Consider the following 12,621-nt stretch of genomic DNA (forward strand, 5'->3'; position numbering starts at 1 on the left):
CCGGGTCAATATGAGGTGGGAGGGCAGGAGGATGCTGCACTGCAGCCCAGCTCCACCACCCCAGAAATAAGCATCCCACTGAGGTGGGTGCAGGGGGAGCCGTGTGCAAGGGGTGGGGAGGGACGGAGACCCGTGGCCCCCCGCCCAGGACACAGAGGCTTTGGGTGAGCACCAGGGAAAGCCAGAGGGTGCCATAGTAGTGGCTTTGTCACCGAAGTGCTGATTGTTTCTCTATGCTGGGACTTTTTCCATAGCTTGATGAAGTTCAAAGGAACCGTCTTAAGAAACTGCTAGCCCCTTCTGCTGTGATGGTGCTGGAGGCACCCGCCAGCCCTGGGCTACACTGCCCCAGGGGCCACAGGAGGAGCCTATGGCACAGTGGGTGACCCTCAGCCCTTTCTCCAGCCCTCAGGTCCCACTGTGCTGTCACTCCCAGGTCCGCGGTCTCGGGCCCTCCAACCACCACTTGGTTTGTGCAGTGAATCGAGGCCACTTTGGCCTCCCAGGCTGCCGTCTGCCCCTTGGCCACTTGGCTGGGCTCCAAGCCCCTCACTCTCCCCACCCCCCAAGAGGGCCCCAGGCTCCACCCGGCCTCCTTGTGGCCCCACCGGAGGCTCAGTCCCAGCCTGGCCTCTGCTCAGGCTCCTCTCCTGCTTGGAACCCTCCTCTCCACCTCCTTGTATCCATCCAACTCCTCCTTGCTCCCCCAGGCCAGCTCCTTCCAGAGACTTCCTTGGTACTGGCTCCCTCCTCTGAGCCTCCTTCCTGGGGGCCACAGAGAGACTGCAGAGGCCGGGGTGGGAGGCTTTAGCTGCTGGGCTCTGGAGCCCTCTGACATGCCCAAGACAGAGCTCAAGACAGAGCTCCCAGGGCCTGGGCCTCGATGGACACTGGGCCACGGGCACACCCTGAGCCGGCTCTGCCCAGGTAGGAAGAATGCACGGCCAGGGGTGGGAAGGCTCAGGCTCCTGGTGGCACCTCCTCTCCCAAGGGCTCCTTGGAGTAGCCCCACCTCACATCTCTCCTCAAGCCCAGGCCTTTCTGGCTCCCTCCAGTCCCCAGGAAGGAGGGCCCCTAGGTGGTCCGTCCCTCCCTCACTCTGATACCCTTCAGCCCCCGGGCCCTCCACCTGGCCCATCCACTCCAAGATCAGTAGCAGGCCTGGAATTGTCTAGCCAGGGGTTCTCCAGGGTCCTGTACCTCAGAAGAGCGTAGGTGGTGGATGCTAGGCAGCCCAAAGGCTCAGGACCCGTGGCTCACCCTCCAGCCCAGAGGCCTCGCCCGCCCCAGCCTGGTTGTGCCCACCCCAGCCCTTCACAGGCCCAGCCTCCTCTCCTGGACTCCCCTCACGGGCTGCCCTGGCTCCAGGCTCACCCGCAGGTGTGGGGTCTCCTGGCCCAGGCTCCCCCGAGGTAGCTGGACTGCCACAGCCCCTCAGCCACACAGCCCGCGTGGCCACTGCCGGCTGCAGCCGCCGTCCCGGCCCACTACTGCCGGGTTCCTGGGCAGGCACCGTGCTTCCTGCCACGGTTGGAGCCCAGGAGCCATGTCCAGACACGTCTGCTGAGCGCCAGCCGGGCGTGGGGTTCGGGCTGGGCTGGCATAGTCGAACCTAATTAGGCAACAGCCCGGCGCTGCAAGCCAAGGCGAGGCCACTGGGGACCATGAGGTCAGCCGCTGGCGTGGGCCCGGCTGCGCCGTGCCAGGCGAGCTGAGTCCCCTCACAGCACGGGTGCCCAGGATCCCCTCGAACCATGCCGGGCCCTCACGGTACCCCTCACTTCCACCCATGCTGGGCCCCTACAGCTTTCGGGGCCGCAGGGAGCAGACGGGGGGCCTGGGTCGGGAGGGGTGGATGGGAGGTGCCATAGCTGATCGTGCTGTGGAGCCGACCCCAGCTAGGCCTGCTCCTCCTCGCACTGGCCGACCCCTAGAAGCCCCGGCCCCAGTGAAGGAGGGGCACCTCCCATCGCAGGCCTCCAGCCTCTGCTCAGACCCTGGCCCAGACGCCAAAGTCAGGTCCTGGGAATCACGAGTGGAACAGGTGACCACTCATAGCGGGCATCATTCAGGGTCAGGCTGAGCCGGGTGGATAGGGACAAGGGGAGAGGCCCCTTTGACCCCTGCCCCCCAGCAGCCAGCCCTGTTTGATCAAAATGTGCGGCCCAGGCTCAGACAGGTCAAAGGGCGGCCCAGCCTCAAGCCCACGTTCTCAGAGTGCGCTGTCCACACCCAGACTGGCAGACCTGCCTCCATGAAATGGCCAACCTGCACGCCCTCGAAGCCCCTGGAGGATGAAGCGGCTGCCATTTAGCAGGCTCTCCCCAATCCACAGCACCCGCCCGGCCTGGCTGTTCTTGCCCTTGGGGAGGGCCCGGGTGTACCCTCAGGGGCTGGATTCCTACCCCGGAGGACTTGCTAGCAGCTTCCATTCTGATGCTTGTGGTGTCCCCTCAACGTGTCCCACAGAGCGGCTGGCTGGCAGCAGGAGTGCCAGAGGGGCCCACCGCAAGCCCCAGCCTGCTCCCGGACATCCTCTCCCTCCTGCCTCCCACCTTCTGCGTCAGCGCCCAGGAAGGGAGCCGCCACGCCCTCCACTGGCATCCCTCACTCGGGAAGACCCCGGGGGATGGGCAGAGGCGGAAGCCCCAGCCTCTGGAAGAGGGGATGTTGAGGTGGGGCGTCCTCTCCCACCCAGACCCCACCGGCCACCCAGACCACAGACGTCTTACTCTCTTAAGGGAGAAACTAAGGCCCAGAGAGGGTAGGACTCCCCCACCAACCCAGCTGGTGTGGCTGCTCTGAGAGCTGGCCTGTTCTCCCTTAATGCTTGACTCTTTCTACACCCACTGCCCAGTTTCCACCTGGTGTCCACCCCAGGCTGGACACCTGGCCCGAGGCCCCCAAGGGCTGACTACAGTACAATCCTCAGGAATCGAGAGGACTGCCTGCCTGCCCCCGACCCCCTCCTCATCCGGGGCCCAGCAGCCAGGGTCCCCCATCCCAGCCCCACCCACCTACTAATGCTGCCTGAGCAGTCTCCACTCCAGGGGGGCCCCTCACTGCCCAGCGCCTCCCACACAGATCCTGCCTATTCCTTCATCCCTGCCACGCTCAAGCACTGTCTCTGTGCTGGGAGTGGGGTCCAAGGTGGGGAAATCCTGGTGGTGGGGAGGCAGGTCATAGCAGGCCGGTGGCCAGCGAGTCTGGAGCTGGACCCTCTACCAGGAGACACCAGCTGCCCACAGCCCCCTGCCCCCGACCTGGACCTAGTGGATGAGAAAGCAGAGCGAAGGCTGGTGCTGGGCAAGCTCGGCTGCCACCCCCAAGCCGGTCGAGCCAGCTGGAGCCCAGCGCAGAGCCTCAGCGCGAGGGCCGGCCTGTCTGCACGTGATGGCAACAGACTCAGCAGCCCTGACCCCGAGGCGGAGGAGTGATTGGGCCATGCGGCCGCGTCTGGGGCCAGGGGCTGGCTTCACAGAGCAGAACCAACATTCTGTCGAGGCTCAAGTCCTGGATGAGAGTGGAGGTCACCCAGCCAGGGTACGTATGTGTAGCCTGGGGCTCAGCCGCTCTGCTCTGAAGTGAAAGCCCTCCAGGCTCCCAAGGGGCCGGGGGAAGATGTTCTGGGCAGCCCTGTCGGGTGGGGTGCTGGAGACCCCCGGGGGGGTAGGTGCAACGTGGAACAACACACGCAAGGAGAGAGAGAGTCTCCTGTGGGAAAGAGACGCATCTGAGAGCATAGCGCCGAGTGAGGAAAGCAAAGATCAGAATGAGGCACACAACCGACACCACGTTACCATGTGCTGCTTCCCAAGGGGTGGCCTGTGGAACCCCGGGGCGCCCCAGAACCTGCCAGGGGCCCTAGGGTCTAAACTATCTTCATGATAATACCCTTTCTCCCTGTACCAACATCTGCACAACAGGTAAAACGCAGCAGAGACGAAAGCAGTGGCTCCAAACAGCTCTGGGTCATTTTATCGTGCTCTATGTCACCACACACTCCGAATTCAATGAAGAAAAAGCCGTTTCCCTGAGAATGTCCCCAGCAAAGCAGTAAAGATGATGAATTTTATTAAACCCCAACTCCGGGTTCACATCCTTCTAATATTCTGGGCAAGGACACAGGAAGCACACAGTGAGCGCAGCCGCACAGGCTGGTCTCCCAAGGGGAGGCGCTCCAGCGACACAGCCGTCGGCTCAACTAGCCACATCCAGGTGGAACACGTCTGTGCTGCAAAGAACAACAGGCAGACACACCACAGTCACGCCGGCACGCGTTTGCATAACATGTGGCAGCGGTTTCCTCAAAAACAAATACAGTAAGACCGCCACTTAAAAATCAAAGCGACAGGATCTGTTGCCTATGATAAAATTCAAGCTTAAGTGGAAATTAGCATTTTGGAGAACTTGTATCCATTGCCGTGAGTCTGGCGGCTTCCAAACACGCAAAGGCTTTTTCTCAGGAGAGCAGCGGTGATGCTAACGTGTATAGTGAAACGTGTCGACGTTTGGAAAATCTGCCTAACTCAGCAAACCAGTGTTTTCCAGATGACCAAAGATGATATTCGAAATCACGCCCAGGGAAAGAGCCGTTCAAAGCGGGAAACAGACCAATGGGTGTATCAGAATCTCAATGGCCATTGATACAGCTTCGGCTTTCACAGTGTGACGGCCTCTAAGAAGCTGTCATCTGTTCGGTTTTGGTGAGGCCTCAAAGAAGAATTCACAGTTATCTGAAGAGGCAGGTTTCTTCATATATTTCACTCACAACAACACACTGTGACAGATGGAATGCAGAGGCAGACAGGAGAATCCAGCTGTCCTCCACAAGCCAGACGGCACAGAGACTCACAACAATGTAACACAATGTCACGCTTCTCACTGAATTTGTTTTGAAAAAGTTATTGTTCATAAAATGTTATTTGATTTAACATGTAATTATTTGTTATTTTTAGTAAGACTGTATCAATAAATACTTTTAAATGATCAGTTTTCATTTCTAATGTGAATATCAAATGATAAGCAAGTGTGTGCTAGTTAAGATTTCCTAAGCACCTAATGGGTGGTGTGTGCCCGCGTCCACAGTATAGACACGCCCACCGTGGCCAGCTTCACCTATGAAGGTGAGATTACAGAGCACGGAGTCCGGAAGACAGCGACAGCAGCATATCATCCTCTGGGATTTCCACCAGACACATAGTGTTTGTTGCCTTGTTTTTTATGTAACTTATGTGCTTTACATAATTTAAGTAGTTTAATTGGATTTTAATAATGGCTATGTTTAACAACAGCTCACAGAATTACTGGAGATCTCACAGCCAGCTCTCATGAGCTGGTCTGAGTGGCTCTGGCACCACTGGACAGAACGCTCATGAAAAAAGTTCTTTGGGGTCCCCGACAATCGTTTGGAATGGAAAGGGGTCCAGAGACCAAAACGCTTGCACACCGCTATTATTAAAAATAATCGTACCCAGGGCCAGCCTCATGGCCGAGTGGCTAAGTTAGCACTCCGCTTCAGCAGCCCAGGTTTTCGCTGGTTCGGATCCTGGACACCGACCCAGCACTGCCCATCAGGCCACGCTGAGGCAGCGTCTCACAAAGCTCTACTAGACGGACCTACAGCTAGAATATACAACTATGTACTGGGGGGCTTTGGGGAGAAAAAGAAAAGAAAAAAGAAGAATATTGGCAACAGATGTTAGGTCAGGGCCAATCTTAAAAATAATCGCAACAACACCATACCTTCTGAAAAATACCAAAAACAAAAGATGCACATGGAACACGCATGAGAGTGCGTCCCAAGGGGACATGCGGCAAGCAGCAACGCATGAGCCAGTGTGCTCATCGATGGAGATGCGGTCCCGCAGCCCTCTGTGCCCCAGGCCTGCAGGAGAGATGAAAGGAAGTGGGGGTCTCTGGGTCAGAACGCAGTTTGCAGCCTGCCTCTGTGTAGCGGAGAAACTCTCTGTCTGAGCTTGGTTTCCTCGTGTGGGAAGCGGGGTGCAAAGAGTGCCCCCTCCCCCACAGGAGATCGCAGGCACAGTATCCACAGTATGGTGGGCAGGCCAGGCTCCTCCGCGTCTGCGTGCTCTGGGCCCCCCACCCCCAGGGGCTCTTTCTCCACACTTGTGCCCAGAACACACCCCATGGGAGCCAGGCTGTAATAACTGGCTTCCACCCCACAAATGGAGATATGGACCCCAGGAAGCCCCCACCTTTCGCTGGCAGATCTGGGTCCTTGTGCCCCTGCCTGAACCCCATCCTCTCAACCGAGATGCTCTCTGGGGCCCAACTGGCAGCTCTGTGCTCCGCCTCCCCCACGAGGTGGAAACTGAAGTAAGTCTGGCAAGCTTTGTCTCCACGTCACAGTGCAGAGCTGGGCAGGGGCGGGGGTGGGAGGAGATTACGATCAATCAAATGCGCCAGGAGCCGAGGACAGACAGCAGAGACCCTGCCTGGGATGCCTCCATCGGACATCAGCTCCCAACACCCCCGAATGGAATCCTCAGTCTTTGGGGAAGAGGCAGAGGTCGGCTGGGAATGAGAGGTAAGTCGAAGCTTGGAGTAGGGGGTTGGGAGGAGGGAGGCACAGGGTGCGTCCTGTGTCCTCAACCCAGCACTCACTGAGCTCCTGACCAATGACCAAAGACCCACAGGCGGCCAGGTGGGGTCCCTGCACTGACCCCCTACCCTGTAGGAACACCCAGGCTAGTAGGGAGTCAGGCCCAGATGCCACAAAGCTCCACTGTGGGGCTCAGAGGAGAGTAGGGGGCCTGGCTGAGCTTGGGCTTCGGCTGTGAGCAGGAGCCCTCTGCTGGAGGGGGCACTTCAGGCAGCAGGGCAATGTGTGCAAAGGCCCTGTGGCAGGAAAGGCCCATCTGGTCCCTAGGGCTGGCTCAGCCCCACTCAAGCTTCCAGAGACAGAAGCCCCCGTCCTCCTCTAAAGAGTAACACAGAGGAGCCCAGGGAAAGCATTTCTCGGCATTTCTCAGCTGACTGTCACCTCCGTGGCCAGGGGCACCTGTCCCTGATCCTCATTCACTGTCCTCGTGCCCCCAGAGGAGACCAGCTGTGGCACCCCACACCCCGCTGTCGGGTGGGCACTCAGCCAACAACAAATCATAGTCCCATCTCTCTCTGCCAGCAACTGGGGCTGTGGATGTGTGCCATCCAAGGCCTGCCGACCTCGAGCCTGCGTCCATGGCTCTCGTCCACTGAGGCTGCACCCACTCGCCCCTCCGTTTTCTTCTGGATGTTGATCGTCTCTTCACATGCAGCAAGAAACTCAACGACAGGCAAACAGGATGCCCAGGACCAGTGAGACCCCGGGCAGGCAGCTGGCCGAGCGGGGCGGGAAGTGGGCGGGCCGGGGCCCCTGAGGAAGGTGAGGCTGGCCAAGGACCACAGGCCTGGGGGCCGGCCGTGGGGGGTGCTGTGACCCCAACAAGAGCAGTTCCCAGGGGTTTGAGAGAGCAGAGGAGAGGATGTGGAGAGAGCACGCGTGGCTCATCGTTCGAGAAGTTCTGAGGTCCCTGGCAGGAGCAGCGAGAGGGGACAAGTGAGAGGGAGGACTTTGGAGCCACCGATGAGGCATGGGGAGCACTGAAGGGCCGAGGATCACACACAGTGACCTTGAACAGTGAGGACCCCAGCATAACACACAGCCTTGGGGTCCGGGGGGTGGGCGAGGGAGCTCGTCTGACTGTGAAGTGGGAGCGTGGGGAACAGGGGCCAGCGGGGAGCGTCCAGGGCTATTTGGCTATGACCCCAGTGAGGCCGTGCAGGCCTAGGGTGGGCAGAGTGGGAATGACTGGGAGTTGAGGGGTCCTCAGGCCAGGAGAGGGGCCGCCAGGTTGCGGCCATGTGCACAGGGGCAGCTGTCCTAAACAGAGACCGCAGGACGCCACTCACTGCTTTTGAACAGACAGGAACAGGCTCTGGGCAGGGAAATGCCCCACCCGAGGCCCCGGGGCGGCCTTGGCATCTGTCTCCCTGCCCTGTGCCCTGTGCGCTCCCGCCGGGTGCCCACGTCATCAAGGCCCTGGGAGTAGCCTCGGCTGGCCCTCAGAGGGCTTCCTGCACTGCCCACCAGGCTTCCAGGAGACAGGGCCAGAGGTCACACCCAGGCCCACCCTGCCTTCATGGGTGAGCGCCCCTGCCCTGCCCTGGTAGCCCCGGGCAGGTGCCCAGAACCGAGTAGGGCTGGAGGAATCGTGCGCGTGCCCACCCCTGTGGATCAGCTGCGGGACACGGCTGTGCTGTCCAGGAGGCACGGCCCCCAGTCTCTGTCCCCAGGGCCAGACGGCACGGGAGGGCACCTGCGGCGCCGTCTCCAGCAGGGACTGTAAGAGGAGATGGCTTCTAAAGTCCTTCCCCTCCAAGTTCCTCCTTCACCTGAGGCCTCCCAGGCCTCCTCCTCGGAAGGTCCAAGCTGCTGCTCAGTCCACCTGCCGGGCCAGAGAGCAGGGCTCACCAGATTCCCAGGGGGTCGCAGAGTGGGCGGCCAGGAGCCCGTTCGCGCCCCTTCTGGGGCCAGGGCCTCATGCTCTCCGACTGTGGGACCCCCAGGCCTGGGAGGGGGTGGGAGGGGGCCCTGGGGTGCGAGGGCAGCACGGGTGGAGAGGAGATTCCAAGGAACCTGCTGGCCTCCACCCGGGAGCAGCTGCCCGTGGTCCCCGCCCACCCTCAGCACCGAGACGGAGGCCACTCCTTCCTCCCTCTGTTTGTTCAAGAACATTTCTGTGCCCTCCTGGCACGGGGGACACAGCAGGACCCATCATAAGTGCCACACTGTGTGGCTCACGTTCAAGGGAGCAGACAGAAGACCCCCCCCCCTGGTGACCATGAACGCTGTCAGCAGGACGGGCCTGTGAGGACACTGCAAGCAGGGCGGGAACTCGGGTGATATTCAACTGGGTCCTTAGGGCAGTCCTGGAGAGACGGTGTGGAGGCGTCCCCATGCGTGCCAGGTTCAGACCCAGGACTTCATCCTCCAGGTGCTGGGGAGCCCACGAAGGTGCTGGAGCAGAAGACTGGGAGCAGGGAGTGAAGGGCTCGGCACCATCAGGAGGCGGTGGGGCAGGCCTGTGCTGACCCGTGAGGACGGACATCTCCACACGTGCCCAAGTCAAACCTGCCGCCCGCACAACGGGGGAAGACCGGAGGCACCTCACAGGCCCCCTGAGCGCTGGCCTTGGGCGGCACCTTTGGGCAGGTCACCCATCTCTCAGTTCACCAAGGAGCATGTAGTGGGACGGGAAGCTCCTGACTGCCGGCCTCCCACTTCTCTGCCCCAGCTGATCACTGCTCCGGGAGGAGCCCCGAGGCACACTCGGTCTGGGGGAGCCCCCGCCTGCGCACATGCAGCCCCAGGCTGCAGTCGCCTCCCGACTCTCATGCTAAGACAAGGACGGCCAGGGCCTGCGGCAGCGTCGCAGCCTCAACCTGAGACTAAAGGACCCGGTCTCCTCCCTCCGGCTCATGGCACGTGCGCCCTGGGGCGGCCAGAGGAGCTGCCGCCCTTGGCCGCTACCAGTCTCTGAGAATCAGGACAAGTTCACAAAACGCGGATTCAGAAGCGAACCGGTGCGGAGGCTGAAGCAGAGCAGCATGGAGCCCGGCCCGGACAGGCGCTCGCGGATCCCAGGGGCACTGCCGCCAGCCCTGCCAGCCACACGCATTCCTGCTGCTGACAGCCGCTCCGACTTCGAGGTTCCTCACTCACCCCCCAGGTCCCCCGGGGACTGGCTGCAGCGGGCGCTGGGAGCAGACGAGAGACGCCATCCAGACCCGGCCCCCGGTCTTGTCACCGGAGTCCACGAAGAAACGCTTCAGCTGCTAAGGCGCTTGATGCCCCTGCGGTCTGAGGCCTTCGCCACCCCAGCAAATCCTGAACGCGCTCAACATCCCAAGGGCCCACCTGGAGGGGGAGCCACGGCGAGCCCTGGGCTGGCCAGGAGGACACCCCCAGGCCCCACACCTGCCAGCACTGCACACATAGGTCCTGAGGCCTCTTACAGCCCAGGGAGGTGAGTACCGCTATCCTGCCATTTGGCAGATGAGGAAACTGAGGCCCGTGGGCGGCAAGGACCTGCCCCAGGGCACACCTGCCGCAGAGAGGCAGCAGCCCTGGCCCCCATTAGGAGGTTGCTGTGACGAGGAGAGTGGCACTGTGGGAAGGCATCTCCAGGGAACCTCCAGAACACCCCCTCCCAGGCCAGCCACGCTCCCCACAGCCCCATCCAAACACCGGCACCAGACACACGCTGCTCCACTGGGCAGGAGTGAGGGAGCATGTGGACAGCCCGTGCTGGCCACGCTCGCTGCCCCTGCCCAGCGGTGGCCCTGCTCAGGTCTCCCTCTCAGGCCCTCCCTGGCCTTGCCTGGTGCCCACAGGTCCTCACTCTTCTGGGACCCCCCCACCCTACAGGGGCCCCAGACTTGTCCACCCTCTCTCCCTCCCTCCAGACCCACAGGAGGCTGGAAGGATAGCCCCTCATCCTAGCCTCTTGGCTGGATGGAGCCCTCCCTCTCCTTCTCCAGTGCAAAGCACCCTCCTCCAGGAAGCCCTCCTAGATTACCTCTTTCTTAGGCCCTTAGTGTCCAGCCCTTAGTTACCAACCAGCTCAGCCCAGGATGATGGCCCCACCCAGATGGGGAGCCCTCCCCCACCCCCAGCAGTGGACAAAGCCATTAGGGTACAGAAGTGAAACCAGATACACCTGGGATTTGCCCTGTGCCTGCTTTGGACCAGGCACAGCCTCTGTGAGCTTTGATTTCTTAGCTCTGCCACATGCACAGTGTTTCCCTCCTCAGCCCCCAGGCTCCCTTGAGGCCCTCACAGAGCCCCAGAGCTGGCTCTGCTCCTGGCAGACACACCATTCTGCCAGGAATCGGCCTCCCTATCTCCGGCCAGCACAGGGCACACTGGCCCTGGCCACGGACAGAACCCCTGGCCACCTGCCCGTGCCCTGAAGTCGCCCGACATCACTTCCCAGACTGGCCCAAGCCCCAGGTCCAGGCCCTGCACTCAACCCCTTGTCCTGACCCCTAACGAGCCCCTGATGGGCAGCGGGTAGAGGCTGCCACCGGCCTTCCCACCCTTGGCTCTGGGCCTCTGCCCGTGGGGCTGGCGGGAGTCCAAGCACAGCGCAGCCCCAGCTCTCTTCTGGGGGCGCCATCTGGGGCCCCCACCTGCCTGCGCTAGGGTTCACCTTCCCTCCCTGGCTGCCCACCCCGCACCCACTCATACCTCCAGGGCCCGGGGCCGCCATTGAGTGGATGCAGTGAGGTGCGCTCTGGGCCTCCGAGCCGCCGGCAGCTGGTGGGAAAACCTGTTCTCCAGGTTTGTTGCCAGTGAGGCCACACCCTAACGGTCCTGCCCCTTTGCCCCGTGCTGGGAGTTGCAGGGAAAGGGAGAAAGAGGCCACTCTGGCCCATGCCTGGGGCCAGACCTGCGGCGCATGGCTCACTCCCTCCCCAGAACAGGAGCCACTCCCCACAAAAGGCAGCAGCGCTCACCTCTGCTCCATACCTCCGGGGCACCTGCCCAGTCAGAGCCCCAGGCCCAGCACCCAGGAGTGTGGCATCCGGACACACAGCCTTCTCCAGCGCCCCTGCATCCCCCAGTCTCCTGCGTCCCCCAGCCCCTCGCCCCCAGGCTGGCATCTTGGCCTCACCGGCCCCTCTGCCATCCCTGGACCATGAGAAGCACCCTACTCCTTACACGATGGGACAGGTGCCCAGGGGATCCAGCGAAGGCGCTGCCTGGGAGCACCACACTCCAGTCCCAAGGCAGGGGGCACCTCACCCAGTGTCCAGCTGGCCGGGGAGGGGTCGCACAGTGACACCACCTCAGTTAAAATCAGGGGCTGGCAAGCTGACCCTGCTTGCTTTTCCCTCTCTCCTTCTCCAGACACCATCTTCCCAAGCGCATTCACGTGCCAGCAGCCACTCAAGCAGGAAGGCCGTGCCAGGGGAAGCCGGCCTCCCAGCAGAGGGACACAGACAAGCTGGCCAGCTGACCACTGGTTCACCCACTAGGCTGCTGGGTGGAGCTGGGTGGAAGGTGGGTGACCAGACGGGAGAGCGAAGTGTGCAGCAGGGCCACCGGCTGCTGGAACCGGGTTCAATGAAGGGCCAGAGCAAGTGTCCCAGAGGAGGAGGGACGTCAGACAGGACAATCCAACACACGAGGTTGTGAGAAAGTGAACAAATGCAGTGGGGTGAGTGCTGAGAGCCCGGCTCCTACTCACGGGGTGGTCTGTGCACCAGCGTAGGCATCGACCCAGAGCTGGTGAGAAACGCAGAATTCCACCCTGCCCCAGACCCACCCACCCACACCTGCATTCTGACAAGATCCAGGTGATGTGTGCACTGGCGCAGCAGGTTCCTGATAAATATCGGCTAATCACATCAGCATCTCCCATTCCATAGACAAGAAAACCGAGGCCCAGGGATGGGGATGGAATGCACGTGACGAAGGACCAGCTGAGGTCACAGCGGGTGAAGTCAGAGGCCAGCCCAGAAATGTTCCTCGTCAGCGTCGAAATGGCTCAGCCTCACCCATTTACAAATGGGGCAATTCCTTGCTGCAGGCCCAGGGGGTGGACATCAGGG

The 12,621-nt window shown here is 61.5% G+C and overlaps 1 protein-coding gene and 1 long non-coding RNA gene across 8 annotated transcripts in view; one reads left to right on the plus strand and one right to left on the minus strand.

Moving 5' to 3' along the window:
• PLCH2 (phospholipase C eta 2) overlaps positions 1-11,376 on the minus strand; it is an 83,002-nt gene extending 71,626 nt beyond the window's left edge. For 4 of the 7 annotated variants that reach the window (XR_011536047.1, XM_070605149.1, XM_070605099.1 and 1 more), the window contains exon 1: positions 1,375-1,524. The gene's annotated coding sequence lies outside the window, so the exon portion shown is untranslated. Of the gene's footprint in view, positions 1-1,374; positions 1,525-2,405; positions 2,547-11,254 lie in introns of those variants that run through there. The other 3 variants (XM_070605107.1, XM_070605116.1, XM_070605126.1) reach the window with 3 other exon arrangements.
• LOC139081085 (uncharacterized) lies at positions 217-4,987 on the plus strand. Its single transcript, XR_011536051.1, has 2 exons — positions 217-3,543; positions 3,927-4,987. It is a non-coding gene; the product is annotated as an uncharacterized lncRNA (long non-coding RNA).
• Positions 11,377-12,621: the final 1,245 nt, after the last annotated feature.

This window comes from Equus przewalskii, chromosome 2, assembly GCF_037783145.1.
Source record: "Equus przewalskii isolate Varuska chromosome 2, EquPr2, whole genome shotgun sequence".
NCBI lineage: Eukaryota > Metazoa > Chordata > Mammalia > Perissodactyla > Equidae > Equus > Equus przewalskii.